Source organism: Antennarius striatus, chromosome 1, assembly GCF_040054535.1.
Source record: "Antennarius striatus isolate MH-2024 chromosome 1, ASM4005453v1, whole genome shotgun sequence".
Taxonomy (NCBI): Eukaryota; Metazoa; Chordata; class Actinopteri; order Lophiiformes; family Antennariidae; genus Antennarius; species Antennarius striatus.
The window spans coordinates 16913620-16934849 of NC_090776.1; the positions used below are offsets into that span (position 1 = coordinate 16913620).

The window sequence follows — 21230 nt, forward strand, 5'->3', positions numbered from 1 at the left end:
ATCTCTTCAAAGAGTTTAAAATTGACCTGCATTATTGTTTGGCCAAAGAGGACCTTTTGTAATAGGAACTGGAGCGTTAAACTATTTCCATCTTGCTGCTCTGCATTTCTTTGAACAAAAATAAAGAGATTTAAAGGTGATGAAGCTCTCCCATGTTTCTTTAGAGAGTTAATCCAGTGACAATGCCCACCTGCACAACCTCATCTGTGAATAAGGGTCACATTCCATCTACAAGCCAGCATGCATTACAGCATCTGAGACTATGTACACAGCAGATATAATGTACATATATACAGATATATAATTGAGTGGTACTGTGTATAATTATACATCTGTGTGTATGTTTGTATGTGTCAATGTAATTGTGTCAAAGTTAACAAGCTTTTGCATTGTTTTTTTCCATAGCCATGTGCATCCATCCATAGTGTTCAACACTGCTGGGTAACACTCCTCGTAAGACTGTAGGGATATAAAGTGGAAAAGTGGACTGAGAGAACGGTGGCATGCTTTGATTTTCTCGATGCACAGCACACACTGAGAGGTAGAGGATACATGATGGTGGAGATGAGGTGTTCAGGAACCCAGTGTTTTCCTTGTTGTCCTTGCAAAGTTTTTTTTTTCTTTTTTTTCTGCCTTCACCAGTGACGGGACAACCTTCTTGAGGTTTGCTGTTTGTTGGATCGGACAATTTGGCTACCATTAAAGTCCACTGAAGATGAAGGTCTTCGTGTCTACCACTGCATTCAATGAGATGTTTTTTTTCCCATGTGTAGACTCAGGATCAAACTTTAAGGAAAAAAAGTGCCCTCTTATTCTGACAGCAACGTTGCTTTAGCAGGTCCAACCCACTCACATGGAGGGGCAATTATTACCATGTGAAGGGATACATACGTGGATACCAGGAATAATTATAAGCATTTAAAATTAAATATCAAATGCAACTTATATGAATATTAAATGCTACATTTCAACACTGCCAAGGCAGTCGTGAGTGAATTGCCATGATTGCTGATGCCAAAGAAATAACTTCTGTCCAATCTGTGTAATATAGTTAAATAAAAACAGCACGTATAGATAATGCCTTGATGAATCTATTGGCATACAAAGAAAAAATGTCCAGATATCTGGACTATGTCTTTGACTACCAGAAAACATGTATTTCAATCTGTAAAAAAAATTGCCTGAAATATCGACATCTTGAGATTTGTGATCTACTAAGGGAGTGGTAAATATACACTATAATTTGTGTCATGCTGTTGTCTTCATTTGTTGTTATTTACATGTACTAATGTGTTTATTGGAGAGGAAGACTAGATCATTATGTAAAGATAATAATAAGAATACGAAGTACTTTTTTCTGTCCAAATAACTCCGAGAGTAGAGAAGTAGTATTGGAAAAGAAAGTTACATTGTCTATGAGGAGGAAAGAAGAATACTGTATACTTCATATGGCAAATATGGAACGAGGCGTACTTTATCCATAGTCATGAAGGTGTGAAGGATGACTTGGTATGTTTCCCATATTAGGAATTTGAATACGATTTTATGATGATCTATTTACAAAAGCATGCATTAATCTTCTCACCAAAGAGAAAATAGTCCTTCCAAATGTATTTATATGGTGTTATCAACCATCTTATCAGTAGGAGTCTGTCTGTATTTTTTTCCCTTTTTTTTCCATTTGTTTCGTAGAAAATAGCTGGAGGCAAAATATCAGGGAGGGAAACAGGAGTAATAAGAGGCTTTAAAGAATTTCTCTGTTGGGATTTTGAGGGATTTCAGCAGGTCTTGACTTAAGTTCTTCAGTGAAGTCATTTTTGAAAGTTGTGCTTTGAAGGAGTCTCCGTGTGATTGGTCAGCTGTTATTACGTCATCACTGCTCAGTCTTTAGGTTATCTGAAAAGGAAAGGGGGGGGGTGAAAAAAGTAAAAATTAGTCAGTGAAAAATGACTCACTTCCTAATTCTCTCACATAGGTTTGTGTAAGGCTTCACGAACACACACACACACACACACACACACACACACACACACACACACACACACACACATACACACACATTCACGTTGAGTCACACTCACTCTGGCCACTTTCGCTGGTGCCGAGCACAAAAAAAAAAAAGAAAGGCAATGACCACCCTGTGAGTCTACACTGCAAGCCCGCTGCTGAGATTCATAATGACAGTGGGGTGACTCTTTAATCAGCTTCAATTAAGGCCAAGGAGAGATGAGCAAAACTCATTGAAGATAAGTCCTCTCCATGTCTACTTCCCTATTTTATTTGATCCCTTCGTGCCAAAATGTCTTGAAATACACAAGGTTCGGTGAGACCTCTCACTATCTTGCGCACTGTGGAAGAATGATTTATATAGCCAGGAGTGCTTTGGTGCGTGAACAGCAGTGCTCGAAATTGCGACCATTTCGTCGCATATGCGCCAAAATTTTTATCAGTGCGACTATTAAATATATTTGGGAGCACCGGTGCGACTAGGGAAAATAATCTGGTGCGCCTTTTATTTCCTCTTCTCTCTTGCTCTTTCTCAATAGAGCAGGGGTCACCAAATGGCGGACTGTGGTCCGGATCCAGACCGCGTGATGGTGCTGTCCGGACCCGTGACCACTCCATGATAAATTCAACAGAGTAGATTTTCTTGGCGCATTTTTACTTGCAGTTCGCAACTACAGACGGCGGGCGCTGCTCCTCCAGTTAATACGGTAATAGCTCCACTCAGTTCAGCCAATCAGATTGTTTGTCTACCCTGCGCTGTCAGCGTACCAGGAAGTGAGACAGCTTGCTACTGCTGTGAGTTTACCGCTACAGCGGAGCACAGAAGAAGGGAGACAGCATAGCTCCAAACAAAGGGAGGTTAACGAGGAAAACCGCTGGTTAACAGAGTGGACGAAATTTATGTTTATTCCTCTGTCAGGCAGTTCAAAACCATTTTACCTCATATGGTCTGAACACGTAGCATGAATTAAAAGTGGTAACATGAAGCGCCACTATGAAACAAAGCACAGATCTTTTGCGCAGAATTATCCCCTGAAAACTGAGCTGAGGGCAAAATGACCGAAAAAATGCAAACAAATGTTCACTAAAGGCATGGTGGAGTTTGGGGCAACATAAAACATCTTTTAGTGATGTTTTAAAATACAAAACAATCCAATAATAACCAAAATGGTTCAGTCCAGGTACCAGGCTGGCCTGAAGGCGGGCCACAATGCGCTATTTAAGCCACACCCAGGTAGTGCCTCGGTTTGGCCCCTGACCCGGAGGTGGACCAAAGCAGCACCCTCAGGTGAGCGTCTGTCAAACAGTTTTGTGTGGATGTGGGGAAAACGCGTAGGCGCCGAGTGTGCACCCTCGAACGCACTACAGTAAACAGTTTGTTTGATGCGGACACATGAGTGTGGACCTGCTGGAGAATGTGCACGAAACAGTCTGAGCAGGACTGCGCTCCTGTGGTCCTGCCAGGAAACATTGAGAGCGCAGCTGCGGCTGCTCTCCTGGGCGAGGGAGAGAGGTGCGTGGAACGGAAATGGACGGAGTGGTCTCTATCGCTCCGTCACTGCCTTGCTTTTGGGTAGTTGCTCCCAAAGTTTTCGCTGGTGCTACTAACTTCTAAATTTGGGAGCACCAGTGCTACCAAGAAAAAAAGTTAATTTTGAGCCCTGAACATTATACATGGACTATAGCGGAATTAATTTACCACCTGCAGCAGATCCAATTACTGTAAAGGTTCCTGGTCTGCAAGCATTACATATCAACTAAAAAAAGAAAATATGGACTCAGAATTGCATAACTAACTCTGTTGTGAAGTATGCAGGGGTACCATAATCATCACCAGGAATTTAAATAATGAAAATTCGTACAAGAAGAAAATCGGTATTCTTGCTGAGCCGTGCAAAGAGGAGAACCAGCAGCCAGACAACAACAATATAAGAAGCTGGTTGTTCATTTTAGTATAAAGGAGGCAACAACTCACTTCATCTTTGGAGCTAGGTGGAGTTTTTGGTTTTTGGAAATCTTCATTACTGTAAACTTCTGAATGAACCACACATCTCTACCTTGGAATACTGAACGAGGTTTGTGGTTTTCATACATGGCAAGTCTTGTCAATTCTTGACATGGGATGTGTGCAGCCCAGGACAGGAAGGCTAATACAGCAAGTGATTAGAACTTACAATAGGTGAGGAACCTATTCAGGGATCAAAGAACTCAAAAAATCACACTTGTCTTCAAGTTACTAATCAATTTGCCATCCACATTCCACCACAAAAAATATACAAATGTGACTATAAATCCTACAGTATACAATAATTAAAAATAGCTTAGATATAAAGTCTATATAGAGTACATTTTTACATAGTCATCCAATTTGTTCAAACACTTTATTAATTATCCATCAGATTTTAACTTTTATGTTCATCATTGATGGTTTTAAATAAAAACAATTAGACTTGAATAAATTCAGATACAGCGACAATATTTCAATGCTATGTATTTATAAAGATGCAGCCCGGAGTATGAATGTATACTAACCACTATAACAGTATACCAAGTGGCTATTTCCAGCACGTCTCCAAACACATACCATAGGTATATGTTTACTTCTACTGCTTACAGCACAAAACATTCAAAGCTATATGTCTCTATTTTGTCTACCTTTTTACACAGCAGTGAGTCCTGTTCTATGAGCTAATATCCTCACAACTGAGATCACAGCTGTTGCCCGGGGGCGTGCTATATCCTCGCTCAGAGAACAGCAACAGGCAAGACTCCAGCCCTTCAAGACTGAATGTGGTCCCAGGGCATGCGATAACAGAGTATGTGATGGGAATGCAGGGCCATTTGGACCTCCAAAGCCAGGTGTTAGCACTTCAGCTCACTGCCTCATCAATAATTGACAGAGGCAAACCAATCAGAACAATTTGCTCCCCACAGCGAAGTGCTGGAGCAGCCTAACACCGGTGAATCATTAATGAGGCAATTAGCTGAAATGGTAAGATGGTTAGCCCTCACTGGCAGATCTCTTGTGACGCTACTGCAACGTGCCTCCGTCTACCGGAGTTTCACATGATGGAGTGATACACAGCCCGACACAAGGTGAGGGAGAGAAAGAGATGGATCCACGACAGCGCCTGGAAACGGACCCGAGCCTCCTTACGGTTGGCGTGTCACTTGTGTCTGTGATGCCAGCTCTCCATCTGTTGACCACTGCTCAGAGGGCCAATAATGGGAACAAACCCAATTGGCCATTACCATGGGAGATTGACCTTTATTGGTTGTTGTTACCAATGCACAGACCAGCAGAAGCTGTCTCCCGGGTGATCCAAGTGTGGGAGAGCCTTTATGGACATGGATGAAATCGACCTCAGCGACATCACTCAAACATGGGGGAAGCAACAACAACTATAACAGCAAAGATGGAGTTTGTCTTTGAAGAGCAGAGATCCTGGATTGTTGTTTGAGAGGAAAATCAAAGCCCCGAGGGAGCTGCTCACAAAGCCTCATCGATTGTCCATATTGGAACCATTTCATAGTTTATCAATGCTCCTCTGTCTACTCTCTCAGCCCCAGGTCCAGCACAAGCTCAATTAAACCAGCAACCTTGATGTCAGGAGCAAACCAAGCAAAAACTACATGGTGCACGGATTATTCCTAAATGCACACTCCCACACACTTCTACCTAAAGTAAATATTTCACACACTGTCCATTTTGTTTAGGCCAGATGATATTAACATTGGGTTGTTCACTGAACTGCACTTACTGTTTTTCTATTTTCCCTTTCACAGTGATCCTAATGCGTGCTTCAGTTTAAACATATCTTTGTGATAGAGGGATTTGGAATGAGATTGAAATAGCATAATTGAATAATAATTAGAAAGGAGGACGTGTGACAGAAACAGATGAGAGCAATGTATATTAACTCTATGGTGTCACCTTTATATGTGCAAAGAGGCTGCAGGTTATCATTCCAAGCGAAAGCTATAGAATTAGATTTCAATAAAGCATGATGTAAATTATGATTCCATTTATTGTGTGGAAAAATTTGGAGTATGTTCCCACAACTGGAAGCTGAATGAAACTTTTTCTCTTATTTTTATTCATTCCAAACCATTTTTAAATAAATCAGTACACAAAAAGCTGGACAGGTTAGGTGATCTAGGTACATATTTTCTTACATATTCTCTTACATTCTTGTTCTCCTACTTTTCTTTTCGGCTTTTCCATTCAGGGGTCGCCACAGTGAATCAGCTGTGCCTCCATCTAACCCTGTCTTCTGCATCCTCTTTTCTCACACAAACTACCTTCATGTCCTCTTTCACTACATCCATAAACCTCCTCTTGGCAGTTCAAAACTCAGCATCCTTCTACCAATATATTCACAATCTCTCCTCTGGACATGTCCAAACCATCTCAGTCTGGCTTCTCTGACTTTATCTCCAAAACCTCTAACTTGCTGTTCCTCTGATGTACTCATTCCTGATCCTACCCTTCTTGGTCACTCCCAAAGAGAACCTCAGTATCTTCATCTCTGCTATCTCCAGCTCTGTCTCCTGTCTTTTCCTCAGTCACACTGTGTCTAGACCAAACAACATCTCTGGTCTCACCACAGTTTTATACACCTTTCCTTTCATTTTAGCTGAAACTCTTCTATCACACATCACACCTGACACTGTTCTCCACCCGTTCCATCCTGCCCGTACACACTTCTTCACCTCTTTTCCGCACCCTCTATTGCTCTGGACTATTGACCCTAAGTACTTAAAATCCTCCACCTTCTTGATCTCTTCTCCCTGTAACCTCACTCCTGCACCTGGGTCCCTCTAATTCACACACATGTACTCTGTCTTATTGTAGCTAACCTTCATTCCTCTCCTTTCCAGGACAAACCTCCACCTCTCTAGCTTCTCCTCCACCTGTTCCCTGCTCTCACTAGGGATAACAATGTCATCTGCAAACATCATAGTCCAAGTATATTCCTGTCTAACCTTGTCTGTCAGCCTGTCCATCACCACAGCGAACAAGAAGGGGCTCAGAGCTGATCCCTGATGCAGTCCCACCTCCACCTTGAATTCCACTCTTCTCTGCCACTCCAGACTTCCTCATACAATACCACAGTTCTTTTTTGGGCACCCTGTAATAAGCTTTCTCCAGATCTACAAACACACAATGCAGCTCCCTCTGGCCTTCCTCAAAGCAAATACGACATCTGTGGTACAGTGTGCCCTCACGCATTCGTGCAGTAACACTCGCAACTCCACCACACTGCAGATTTCTGGGAGGCAGTCATGTGATGCCATACGTGCATTCTATTGGCTCACGGCATCCGGAAGTGTGCTCGGTTTTATGTGTCTATGACTTTCGTGAGACACAGAAGTGCTTTAAACAGTCAATAAGATTGTGGGAAAAGGTAATACAGATAGAAGGTGATTTAATATCAGTATAGGGAGAGTCCATTAAAGTTTAAATTACCATAAATAATAAGATAAATACTTCCCGATCTCGGATTCCTTAATCGAGCTGATCCCTGATGCAGTCCCACCTCCACCTTGAACTCCTCTGTCACACCTACAGCACACCTCACCACTGTCTTACAGTCCTCATACATGTCCTGCACCGCTCTAACATACTTCTCTGCCACTCCAGACTTCCTCATACAATACCACAGTTCCTCTCTGGGCACCCTGTGACAAGCTTTCTCCAGATCTACAAAAACACAATGCAGCTCCCTCTGGCTTTCTATGTACTTCTCTATCAACATCCTCAAAGCAAATACTGCATCTGTAGTACTCTTTTTTGGCATGAAACCATACTGCTTCTCACAAATGCTCACTTCTGCCCTTAGTCTAGCTTCAACTACTCTTTCCCATAACTTCATTGTATGGCTCATCAGCTTTATTCCTTTGTAGTTGCCACGACTCTGCACATCTCCCTTGTTCTTAAAAATGGGCACCAGCACACTTCTCCTCCATTCCTTAGGCGTCTTCTCACTATCTAAGATCCTGTTGAACAACCCAGTCAGAAACTCTACTGCCACCTCTCCTACACACTTCCGCACCTCCATAGGTATCTCATCAGGACCGACTGCCTTTTCACTCTTCATCCTCTTCAATTCCCTCCTCACTTCATCCTGACTAATCTTTGCTACTTTCTTGTCCACAACAACCACCTCTTCTAGTCTTAGTTCTCACTAATATTCCTCATTTATCAACTCTTCAAAGTACTCTTTCCATCTTCCCATCACACTACTGGCACCTGTCAATACACTTCCATCGCTATCCTTAATCACCTCAACCTGCTGCACGTCCTTCCCATCTCTGTTTCTCTGTCTTGCCAACCTGTATGGATCAGTCTCTCCCTCCTTACTGTCCAACCTAGCATACAAGTCCTCATAAGCTCTTGTTTGGCCTTTGCTACCTCTACTTTCACCCTACGCTGCATCTCCCTGTATTCCTGTTTACTCTCCTCAGTCCTCTCAGTGTCCCACTTCTTCTTGGCTAACCTCTTTCTCTGTTTCTCTGTATACTCCCCTGTACCTCCTCATTCCACCACCAAGTGTTCTTATCTATTTTGCTTCCAGATGACACACCAAGTACTCTCCTACCTGTCTCCCTGATCACATTAGCTGTAGTTGTCCAGTCATCAGGAAGCAACTCCTGGCCACCCAGAGCCTGTCTTAACTCCTTCCTAAAAGTCATGCAACACTCTTCCTTTTTCAGCTTCCACCATTTCATCTTCTGCTCCGCCTATGCCCTCTTCATCTTCCTCACCACCAGAGTCATCCTACACACCATCATCCTATGCTGTTTGGCTACACTCTGCCCAAACACTACTTTGCAGTCACTGATCTCCTTTAAATTACACTTTCTACCCAAGATATAGTTTACCTGTGTGCTCCTACCTTCGCAAAATCAACTATCACCTGTCCTGCATTCCTCTCCTGGATACCAAACCTGCCCATCACCTCCTCATCACCTCTGTTTCCTGCACCAACATGTCCATTGAAGTCTGCACCAATCTGCACTTCTAGGTATGCTCTGCATCACTTCATCAAAGTCCAACCAGACTCCAAAGTCCAACCATACTCCTTCTCCTCCAGCTCACATCCTACCTGTGGAGAATACACACTAACAAAATTGAACATCACACTTTCGATTTCTAGCTTCAGACTCATCACTCTATCTGACACTCTTTTTTACCTCCAGGACATTCCTAACAATCATCTCTGTCAACATAACTCCTACTCAATTTCTCTTCCTGTCTACACCATGATAGAAAAACTTGAACCCTGCTCCTAAACTTTTTAACCTTACTACCTTTCCACCTGGTCTCCTGGACACACAGTATGTCTACCTTCCTCCTCTGTATCATGTCAACCAACTCTCTACCTTTTCCTGTCATAGTTCCAACATTCAATGTCCCTACTCTCAGTCCTATACTCTTCTCTCTCTTCCTACGATCACACTTTCCTCCTCTCCTTCTTCGACCAACAGTAGTCCAATTTCCACCGGCACCCTGTAAGTGAACAGCACTGATGGCGGTCATTGTTAACCCGGGCCTCAACCGATCCGGTAGGGAAGTCATAGATTTGATTTGCATGTTTGATTTGTCAAAAGTTTGAAGTCGGATGTCCTTCCTGACACAACCCTCTGTATTTGTCCGGTCTTGGGACTGGCACGAAAAGACACTAGCTTGTGGCCTCTTGCACCTACATTATCACCTACATTATCACCTACATTATTTTCTTTCATCCATAGCGGGACCATAATATATTCTAAATATATTAAAGTTGCGTTAGCAATGAGGAAAGTGCAGTAAAGCGCCAAATAATTTTAAGATGAACAAAACAGATATGTAGAGATTACCGGCAATTATTTAGTCCTCCTGCGGTACAATGATTATTTTTTGTTTTTTCAGTTGGTATGTAAATCAACCATGTCTGCAGAACAGAAAAGAAAAATCACCTATTGTGGCCTATAACCAGATTCAACAGAAAGTATGAGTGTGATCCTTAATTAATACACTGCTGTCAAATTAGTTATGATTACATATTTTAATGCCAGTGGGAGATAAAGCAATTTGCAAAAAGAAGAAAATAGCTTTAGCGATCTGCTTCCATTATTTGCCCCATTTTAACACTCTTGGGCTTGATTTCCTGCAAAGTCTGAGACGTTCCCCATGGCGTATTTTAAGATACGCTCCACAAAGCAATCAGTTTGGAAAATAATTTAGTACAATGATAGCCAGCAATTCACGGGAAGTAAAGAATAAGATAATGGTTCTCTGAATTAATTTGACTTTCCTGCATTTAGATGTGTTTTTATCCCAAAAAATCCATGAAGGTTTAATTGCTCACCTCAACCTAAGTTTTTGAGGACAAGAGTAATATTTTTACTTAACCTTTTGTCATGACCCATGAAAAATAAATTTTGGATTGAGAATCTTTTTCTTTAACCACCAACCTAAAGCACAATATTAGCACGTACAAAACTTTCATGTAATAAAACTATTTCTGTTATTCTGTGTGCAACATAATTTCACCTAAAAAAAAGGGGACCGATTAATTGATCAGTCTCTGTATCAACTTGTGCCGCTGATATTGACACACACAGATATTGTGAACGGTCTCTGTTGAATGATTGCCATTCACTTTTATGGCCCTCTCAGGAAGCCATCCTCAATAAATATTTGCAAACAGGAAATTTGCAGTATGACCAAAGAGAGTTATAACTGTGGCACCTATGTGTTTTGAGATTAACTTCTTCTTCTTCTGCTTTCGGCTTTTCCCTTCAGGGGTCGCCACAGTGAATCAGTTGCCGCCATCTAACCCTGTCTTCTGCATCCTCTTCTCTCACACCAACTACCTTCTAGTCCTCTTTAACTACATCCATAAACCTCCTCTTTGGTCTTCCTCTAGGCCTCCTGCCTGGCAATTCAAAACTCAGCATCCTTCTACCAATATATTCACTATCTCTCCTCTGGACATGTCCAAACCATCTCAGTCTGGCCCCTCTGACTTTATCTCCAAAACCTCTAACATGTGCTGTCCCTCTGATGTACTCATTCCTGATCCTATCCTTCCTGGTCACTCTCAAAGAACCTCAGCATCTTCATCTCTGCTACCTCCAGCTCTGTCACACCTGGCACTCGTCTCCACCTGTTCCATCCTGCCTGTACACGCTTCTTCACCTCATTTCCACACTCTCCATTGCACCGGACTGTTGACCCTAAGTATTTAAAATCCAACATGTAATTAAAATGATAAAACAATATTAAACAGTACTAAAAAAAGCAATGCAATCATGTTGTATAATAAGTCATTGGATTGAGTAGGATACTTTTTAAAGTGGCACTCTGCAATGCAATTACACATACAGGCAATGTAGATATCTACAGAATTGCCTTGATAAAAATCAATAGGACACAGGATGAATAAGTTGCTATGCACCTACACACACACACACACACACACACACACACACACACACACACACACACACACACACACACACACACACACACACACACACACACACACACACACACACACACACACACATCCAAGTAGTACACATACATAACAATGTTTGTGAATGCAGGTACAGAAACCTCGCCTCGCACTGGGACCCCCTTCCTTTCTAAACCACATATTTTAAATGTGGAGTCTACACCTATTCATTTGCTCACCACAACTTTCCCACAATAATCATTTTAAGACTTTCATGCTTACAGTAGCCAAGACTGTAGAGAGAAAACACCTGGCAACAATCCCCCACAACCCTCATACAAAACACACACACACACACACACACACACACACACACACACACACACACACGCACACACACTAACACACCACTCACATTAGAGAGAACAAAACAGGCCTTGCTGTCCATACATTCCAGTCTCTACTGAAGTTTGAAAAAGAGATGTTAAAAGATTAATGGACAGCTCCTCTTATTGTTTAAAAATTGCTTGACACATCAATGGCTGTAGAAAACATTGGCTGGCCTCAATTATGCATTGAAAATAAAGTTATGAGCTACTGACTGAATTATTGATGCTGGCACCGGGAACAAGAGTATGTTGGCAATGTGTCACTGTTTTTTGCTGATGCTTCAGCTTGTATTGATAGTTCTTCATCTAAAAAAACCCATGAAGTCCTGATCTGTGAAAGATGGAAAAACACACCACGAGTATTGGAAATCTAATGCAATATTACTGGAAGAGGAAAAAAGATACATAATGGAATAATTACAATAATAAAGACAGTGGCAACACTGAGAGAGGACTTACTGCCTCGTGATTGAGCAATGTGAGCTCCTGAAAGATTTTCTTTGCATTTACAGAATTAAGAAAATACATTCTCAAATGGCCCCATGTCCCGTGTCTTTGTATCGAATGCATTTATATATGAAAGAGCTGAGGCACAAAGGCTCTCGCTATCGGGGCCGTCCCATATAACAAACACTTCCTGAGATGCAAATGCATCAAGTCATCTGCCGATCCTGTCTTGATATCCTATTTACCTCACTAACCCTGTTTCAATCAACCTCCCCTTCACACACACACACACACACACACACACACACACACACACACACACACACACACACACACACACACACACACACACACACACACACACACACACACACACACACACACACACACACACACACACACACACACACACACTTACATAGTCATGAAGAAAATTATGCTTGCTCTTATAGTAATAATAAGAACTGCAAATAATTGTGATTTGAGCTCCATCGTTATTCCTAATATTTGTATATTTCTTCATACAGAGCTTACCGCTACTTTTTTTATGTAGAACTATCTGTTCCCTACACCAGCTGATATGATGCAGCAGAAAAGACAGAAATAACGTGAACTGAAGACAGTTTTGTTTGCTTCTCCAAAGTGAGACAGCCTGTGTTAAATGTACATCAATGTATGTACATTGCTTTAGTGGCAAATATCTTATGCAGTGCTTTTTTATTTTATTGTTCTTTTTTTGTTTGTTTGTTTTGTTTCATTTGATGCTTTTGCTTATTCTCCCTGTGGATCACCACCATCACTGTACAGCTTAGATAGCACCCACAGATATAGTGTGTATATAAATTCACACAGTGCATGTGGTGCTAATAATGTCTTTAGTCAAGTGTGATTCTGGTGCACTGCAGGGACCAGTGTGCTATAACGCAGACTGCCCAACTGACTCCTTAAGGTCATCACAGCTTTTTTTTTTAAATCTCAAAATTCATCATAATCAGATCCACCCCTTCCTATATGCCCACACAAACTATATGAGTTCTAATTATGAGACATGACAATGTTAGTTATTAGTTATAGTTCCACCTATGCGATTGCTCTAGTAATAGTGAGTAAAGGACCACTCGGCTCTAATCTGTCTGGATTCCCTCCAGTTCATTGTAGGTTAATTTACTGCCACAGAGGCCAGACTGGAACACCTCTTACCTAATCAGATCCTTTGTTTATAGATGAGCCGCAACGAGAGCAGGACACACGTATTTATTGTTTCACAACCTGCTGCTGGTTAGCAGCCGCTGGAGAGCCCAGCGCACCATGGAGCAAAAGTATTATATCAACTGCTGAAGATTTAGTGAGATTGTTTTTCTGCTTTTGTCCCTTTTGACTTGTGCTTTTTTATTTTTTATTTGAGTTGAAAGTTATTATCCCCTGTTTTTTTTATTTTTTTATTTCTAAGTTTTTTATGTAGGTCTGTAAAAACTTGTTTAATTAAATTTCAGACACATTCCCACTTCAAGCAATTTATGCACAATACAATTTTGTCAGATATAAATACTTTCATCACTTTCCTCTCCTTTCTTTGAGTTCCTTTAAAATTAGTCAGTGTGTGTGTGGAGAGATTAATATACTGTGAACATTCTTCATTTGTATCTCACTGATTGAATTGAATTGTGAACTTCTTTTAAAATTAGAATACATATTTTTTCAAAGTTAAATTGTACATCATTGTAAATTCTAGCATTGTTTTCTAGTTTGACTAAAGAGCTTTAAAACTATACGAGAAATGAAAATAGTTTTAATTAGTTCATGATGCCTATTATGTGATAACAAATAAAATTCTATATCTTCTTCTAAAGAATCTTCTTAAAAACACTTTCTGGAGTTGTACGAATACATTAGGTTTTTTTTTTCAAATTCTAAAAGTAAAGAAAAGTTTCTCCTTTTCTTTTTATTAATTTTGGTTGGTCTTCCTCGACAGCTGAAATTTTCAGCAGGCATCAAAAAAAAAAAAACCCTCAGTGAATCGTATGTCAATGTTTAAACACAGGAAGGCTAAGATATGTCAAAGCAAAGACAGGGAGCTCAGAATAAAAATACAGAAACCGAAAGCTGAAAGTTGAAAAAAATGAGTTCCTGTGATATTTCCCATGAAGCGTTAGTTCTTGTTCAGCCCTCGGCCGACTTCACACTACTCATAATCAGAATATCTCCTCGCATGATTCATCGAATGACTCCCACGGTGCTGTGAGGACGAGGATGTGGTAGTGGATGTTTGACTTGAACACCGCGGGTCACATCTATGTCTCAGCATACATCTCCTGCCTCCTCATGCGTGGCTCTAAATTCATGCAGCCCTTTGAAAAACTTAGCGGCGGCCATGACTCAACTTGTGTCACTCATCTATGTAATGGGAACTGCTAAGATACTCTTACTTTTATTTCCGATAAATGACTGATTTTATGGTTAACTGGCAGACAGGGGCCACTGTTAACCTTTCCACATTTCAGCAACAGCGTGTTTCTCACCTCGTTTGTGAGGTGTGAGATGTGTGTGATGTTGGGGAGCCACCCACACCCCTCCCGTACAAGGTCCCATAATGTTAGCGGTGGAGAATCTGCTGAGGAAATCAATACCTATCAGAACACTAAAATAAATACATTTATCACATGCTGATACTTGCTATAGCATATGACTGCAGCTTCTTACACCTGATTGGAAGCAGAGATACTTAAGCTCAGCCACCAGAGGCTAACCCAATACTGTTTACCGTCTATGATTAAAAATAAAAAGGTCGCATAACAAAGGGATTGTATTTTTCAATGAAGTCCAGTGAGGAGATAAAACAGACATAACTTTGACTGTTTTTTTTCATCTTTCACTATGGCTTGAGGAAGCTATCTGAGTTTTAAAATCTCATCGAAGGGAAATGCTCCTTCTGTCGTCCCTCTGCTGCAGATTTGAGTAATTATGGTGCATTATCGCCAAACAACGTTTCATTGCTACATTTTAAGCTGTGTAGTGAGCGATGACAAACGAACGACCATTTTAATTTCTATCAGGAGGAAAAACACATGGCTAGAGCCAATGAAGTCAGCTCTCTCATTCTGCCACTGACTGAGACCATCTGGACTGAATAAAGTTTTTTCCCTTTGAATCAACAGCTGTTGAAATTACACAAGAACACTCTCTCTATATATCAGGGGGGTTTTTTCACTCCTTTTCAAACCAGCTATGTTTGTTTTATGGTTTTTAGTTTAGTGGCAGATTTGATCAGTTTTCACCTATAGTAAATTAATAAACAAATTGAGTTTCTACATTCTCAATTTTTTACTTTTTTTTCTTTTTTAAAATCTACAGGCATATCTTAATATATTTATCCTTCTAACCCTCCATTCTCCATGTAGGTAATCGAAGGGTTGAACAGATCAGTCCGTCTGTCAGCGGCTGACAGTTTTACAACACATGCACTACACTGATGGGCACAATCACTCATGTAACACCCACACACACACACACACACACACACACACACACACACACACACACACACACACACACACACACACACACACACACACACACACACACACACACACACACACACACACACATAAATCAAAAGACAAGAGCTAGAGACGGGACTGGAGAGGTTTGAAGAAAAGGAAGTAAACGCAGTTGAAGAAAAATACGTCTCTCACAAAATCATGTGGTGAGAGGAAAAAAGGAGCCATTTGTATCTCAGTTTCATCGACTACGGCTTCTTCACATTTTCATAACTATGAGGTACATTTTCCCCTCTGTGGTGGAGGGATGGATGATGTTTTGTTTTCCATTGGTCAAGGAAGAATTTGTTCTACTTGGAGAGAAAAAATAATTTTTAACACTTTTTTGATCTGAATGATTATTGTAGATGAAACAATTAATATAAATAAGAAATGAGATAGCTTCTTTTTTTTTTTCAAACCAGAATCATATTTTGTTTTTTTTCACAAACTGTGAGTAGGTGTGTTTTTCAAGTGTTTGCTCAATTAGGAAATCCCATATTCCCTGCGTCACAACCGAACAACTACAGTATGAAATATGAAGCCTGGCACAACTTGTACTGCTGGTTTTTCATTTATACAATTTTATGCACCACCCGTACAACATCAACATTGTTTCCACATAAACAGATCTAACTTGTTATTTTTAATGACATTTTTTCCACCTGCACGATGACAGCACAAAGTGATGGGAAACATGAAGTCAATCTTCCTGTCAGACCTGATGGCACGTGTGCTTGACAGCTGGGTCAGAAAGAAGCCACAAGTATGCTCATTCAGGCCTGCAGTCTGCATTTACATTTAGAACAGTTTTCACAATAAAATGACCTAATGGTTTTAGAAAAAAAAAAAATTAAATCTGTTTAGTCGATTACAATTTTTTTGTCATCATCATATACACATTTTTATGTAGAAGGAAAAGATAATTTAAGACATTTGAGAAATAAATGCTTGTTTTTGTGTGAAGACAGAGGATAACAGCTACTTATATTCCATTGTTTTAATGAAAACATCTTTTCAATTAAACTTTTTGAGTGGATGCTTTAATCAAATCATTTCAATTTTGAGATGAGACTAAATGGGTCGTGATCTGCTTTCAACATTAGTTTGACGGGTGACAGCAGTGTAGATTAATTAAAAGAAGCCATGCCATAAATTGAAACACCGAACAGTCCCACCGAAGACCCAGGGGAAGAAAACCATAAGTGTTCCCCGGAAAGAAGGAAGCAAAACCTGCCCAGGGGAGAGAGACAAACGACCCAATCTGTTTGTCTGTTTATGGGAGAGCGACATAGGCATAGGCGTCATGCCATCCCGTGCTGTCATATGGGAGCCAGACTCCCACAAATGCATGCTTAATGACTCGATTTATTCACCCCATCACTATATCTTCATCTTTGCCTCTCTCTTTTTTTCCCATAATGGCCCATGTGCTTTTCCTGTCCCTATTGGTCTAAACAAGTTACAGCACGAAGGAGCATGCAAGGCAGAATTACACTATGTCCCACTATGAACTTATGGCTGGGGTCTTCCTGGTGACATGTTCTGAAAGGGGGGCTGCTCGTTTGTTTTTTCTAGTGTGACATGTGTCTGTGACATCCGGGGCCAACGTTTCCTGAGCTTCGATCCAACCAAAGCTCTGGAAGCTCTCTCAAAAGCTGTATTCTTAAATCTAGGCTGACAGGTGATGACATGATTGAGATGGGGCTGTTGAATTGATTGTGTCCTCCTTCTCCCCTCACTCTCCCTCTCGCGCTCCCACTCCCCTCAGCCTCTCGCCTACTCCTCTCCTCTTTGTCCCATTGCTCCCTGCCTTCTACCCCCCCCCCCCTCCTTTTTTCCCTCTCGATCCTTCCCTACTCATCGCTTGAATGTGTCGAGCACAAGATGTCAGATTATTTCCCAGCAGACACTGCACTGTGTGACAGAGAACTGGCGCTGTATATCTTTGGATGACACCCCCCTCCTCCCCACGCACATACACAGACATGCACACAAACACACACCCAACCCCCCGTTCTTTCCTTGCTGGAGACAACATCAAATATCGCCAGGCCTTTTTGATCACTTAAAAGGCTCGTATTAGGAGAGGAGATGGTGCTTAAACAAAAGTAAACACAGCGTTTCTTCTGTCATGTTTGTCAGTGGGCCATATGTGCGGCAAACAGCTTTTCTATCTGAGAGGTGGTAAACCACACAATATCACACAGTACTCCAAATACAGCCCAGTTTAGACACTCACATGTACAGACAGGCCACACAACCTTTTTTCAGCTACTTATACGTATACTGTGTTAATCCATAATTGCATTCATGTATTGTATGAAACACAGAAAAATATTGAAGTCTAAACTTATAGCAATAAAATATCAAACGTTAAACCAGAATTCCTTTCAGCTCTAACATTTTTTATGTCCACTAAAACTGGGCTTTAGTCCATACCTTGTAAATCTAATTGAATGCACTGAGGGCTTTGGCACGGGCGGGGTCGGCCCAGTATCCAGGCCAACAGCTCAGCATATTGTTTCGATGGCACCTGTCCTCCCAGATTAATAACTCTGAGGTCTGTGCTGGCAAAGCATGCATGGATACCAGAAATTACAATACTAATTCAGGACCAGGGATTTATACACCACCCTGTCTGAGGATTTATAGTTAACTGCAGAAGAGAAAGGGGGGGGGGGGTCTAATAATGCTCTGAAAAGTGATTAGCTCAATGGAAGAAATTGTGCGTTTGTAGTCCTGCGATTATTATTGTGTTTCTCATCACATAATGAGTTTGAACAATGCAGTTAATGGTATTATTGGCGGACCACCAGAAACGGGGTATATATAAGCTTGATAGCACTTCTTCATCAATAAATCACTCTAGTGTACATGGCAATATTTAAATCTATGCTATTAAAATTGTTGGAACAACACCATCAGATTTATGATTGGTTATTTTATTATGGATTGATTATCATCATCATCATCATCACAGGCATATCTGATTTACATGGAGGCGACTGGAGCATGATCGGGTAATCCATTTTGATTCTGCAGAAGGAATGCCACCTCCCTGCTTGAACACACAGCTGTGTATTGGACGAGAGAGGACAGTGACTTAGTCTGTTTTCCTGTCGTTCCATAATTTACAAGTGTTTTTTCTATCACAAACAAATATGTCGAGCTCTTGCCGAACCTTTAAAATATGTTCATCCTCTGGATTTGACTGGATTCAAAAGAATATATAATTATGAAGGAAAAAAATATAACTGAAATCAGAACATTTGCTACCTATTTTACTGTGCAGTCATTTATCTCTTTAAGACGGAACATAGATGGTCTTTATAATCGTTATTAGTTCGATGAAAGCATTATGAGTCATGGAAAAAATTGTAAAGCCAATTGTATCCTGTAGATGAAGACAAATGAATAAGAGCGGTATGAGACGCGTGCAGGAGTTTCACAGTGAATTTCATTGCATGAAAACAGACAGTAGGGTGACCGGTCCATGGACAGAGTAGCTGAGATGAGTGTAATTATAATCCATTTGTTTATTATGTTTTATGATGAAAGTGTAAATTTATGTGAACATCTAAAGATATCAGTCAAATGCAGGGGCCTTTAGAGTTTTTTTTTGCTCACCAGCTCTCAGAACTGTGACAGCCCTGAAATTACAATTGAGTTTCACTCTGTCCTGCTTTCACGCTTTCCTCCTTTTTCCCCTCCGTAACCTCCCTTCGTCTCCATTGCTCTCTCTTTCTCTATTTCTCTCCCTCTCTCCCTGTCTTGTTCTTTCTCACTCTCCCATTCTCTCTCTTTCTCTCTCTCTCTCTCCCTCTCTCTCTCTCTCTCTCTGATGGCTCAATAACAGGTGCCATGCTAAGAGAGCTGTTACAGCCGTCCCTGAGTGGTTGTGTCAGCAGCAATGTTAGGGTTGAGTCTTCCAACCTGCTCACCATGCAGGAAAAAGGAAAGAGAGAAGGAGGGTAAAAAAGTCTCCGCAGGCCCCAAATGATGCCCGCTGGGAGTGATTGCGCGCTAAATTTCGCCGGGTGGTTCTCCCCTTTTTTTCTGTCTTGTGGCCCCTGGGCTCCGATTTACAGACAGAGCCATATTGGTCCTTTCTGCATGGTAGGTCCAAAGCAGCTGCATTCAGCAGAAAAAAAAATGATGACAACAAAATAACGAAAATAAATAAACAAATCAAAAAACACGTAAGAAAAGCTCATTTCTTTGCAAATGCTTGAATAAGGACTTTTACTGTGCCATCTGCAGAATTTTTTTTTAACCGTTTACTTGGACTCTGATTGCTGTTTGGCCTGACTAGCCAGAAAAAAAAGTGTTGAAAATCATCTCATCCACTTTCAAACAAATTCATAGAAGTTCATATACGCCTTCTACTTGAAAAGCCAATTTACTAGGTGCAACTGAGCTGACAGTGGTACTGCTTGCCTTTAACACAAACAAGGTGATCTGTCATCACGATTTCTCATCTTTAGCTCATTTTAAGTACTTTTTACTGAAGATATGAGAGGATTTCTCCAAAATCTATGCAAATGAAGCTGCTTTGTGAAAAGACATATCACTGTGCCTGAAGCCTGACGCGGGCAATAATCATCCACGGATTGTGTGCAAACAAGAGATGCTAAGCACTTCAAACCCCTGCGAGCGACAGAAACACACAGAGACATGCACCATGGGGTGAAAGAGAGAAGTTAGTCGGGTGATTGCTCTTTCTTTTTTTTTCTGCTGATGAACAACAAAAACAACAACCCACATTACGTTTACCTTTGAAACTTTTTCAACCAAGCCAAATGACAAAAGGTAAGAACAAAGTCAGATGATCAGGATTTTAGATGTTAGCTGTTTTTTTTATTTTTTTTTTTAATTTATTTTTTTTTGCATTTGACGGTGAGACATCTGGTAGCATATCCATTATATAATTACACTCCATGTCATTTTGGAGCATTTATTTATATGCACATACATGTTTTTTTTGTTTTTTTCAAATATTGTGTTACAAAAGTGCCCTGATTCATTATAGCTGGTTGATTAACTCATTTATCAGAAGAAGGAGAGACGAGACGTCTTAAGGATCCAACACTGGACGTGTGGTTAATCCACTCGACAACCATGCAGAGATTTAAATATTAAATACAGACATTTTACATTTTTGATGACAAAAACTTACACACAAATATGACACACTCAATTGTCCTTTACACACCACACACGACACACAGATGTGGCTTTTCAATGCCAGTTAACATGTCCAACTTAATTTTTTTTAAACTTGTTTGTATGTAAAATTATAGCATTACCCAAGTTTAAAATTAGAATTTCTGACTAGCTTTCCATTTAAAGTTTTGAAGTTCAGAGAAAAAAAAAAAAAATCAACGACAAACCATATCTTCTTT

At 40.6% G+C, this 21230-nt stretch overlaps 1 protein-coding gene across 1 annotated transcript in view; it reads right to left on the bottom strand.

The window, feature by feature from the left end:
* Positions 1-341: 341 nt before the first annotated feature.
* The window catches only part of mafa (MAF bZIP transcription factor a), a 77372-nt gene continuing 56483 nt past the window's right edge, over positions 342-21230 (bottom strand). Inside the window, exon 3 of the mRNA XM_068322322.1 lies at positions 342-1896. The gene's annotated coding sequence lies outside the window, so the exon portion shown is untranslated. The remainder of the gene's footprint in view (positions 1897-21230) is intronic.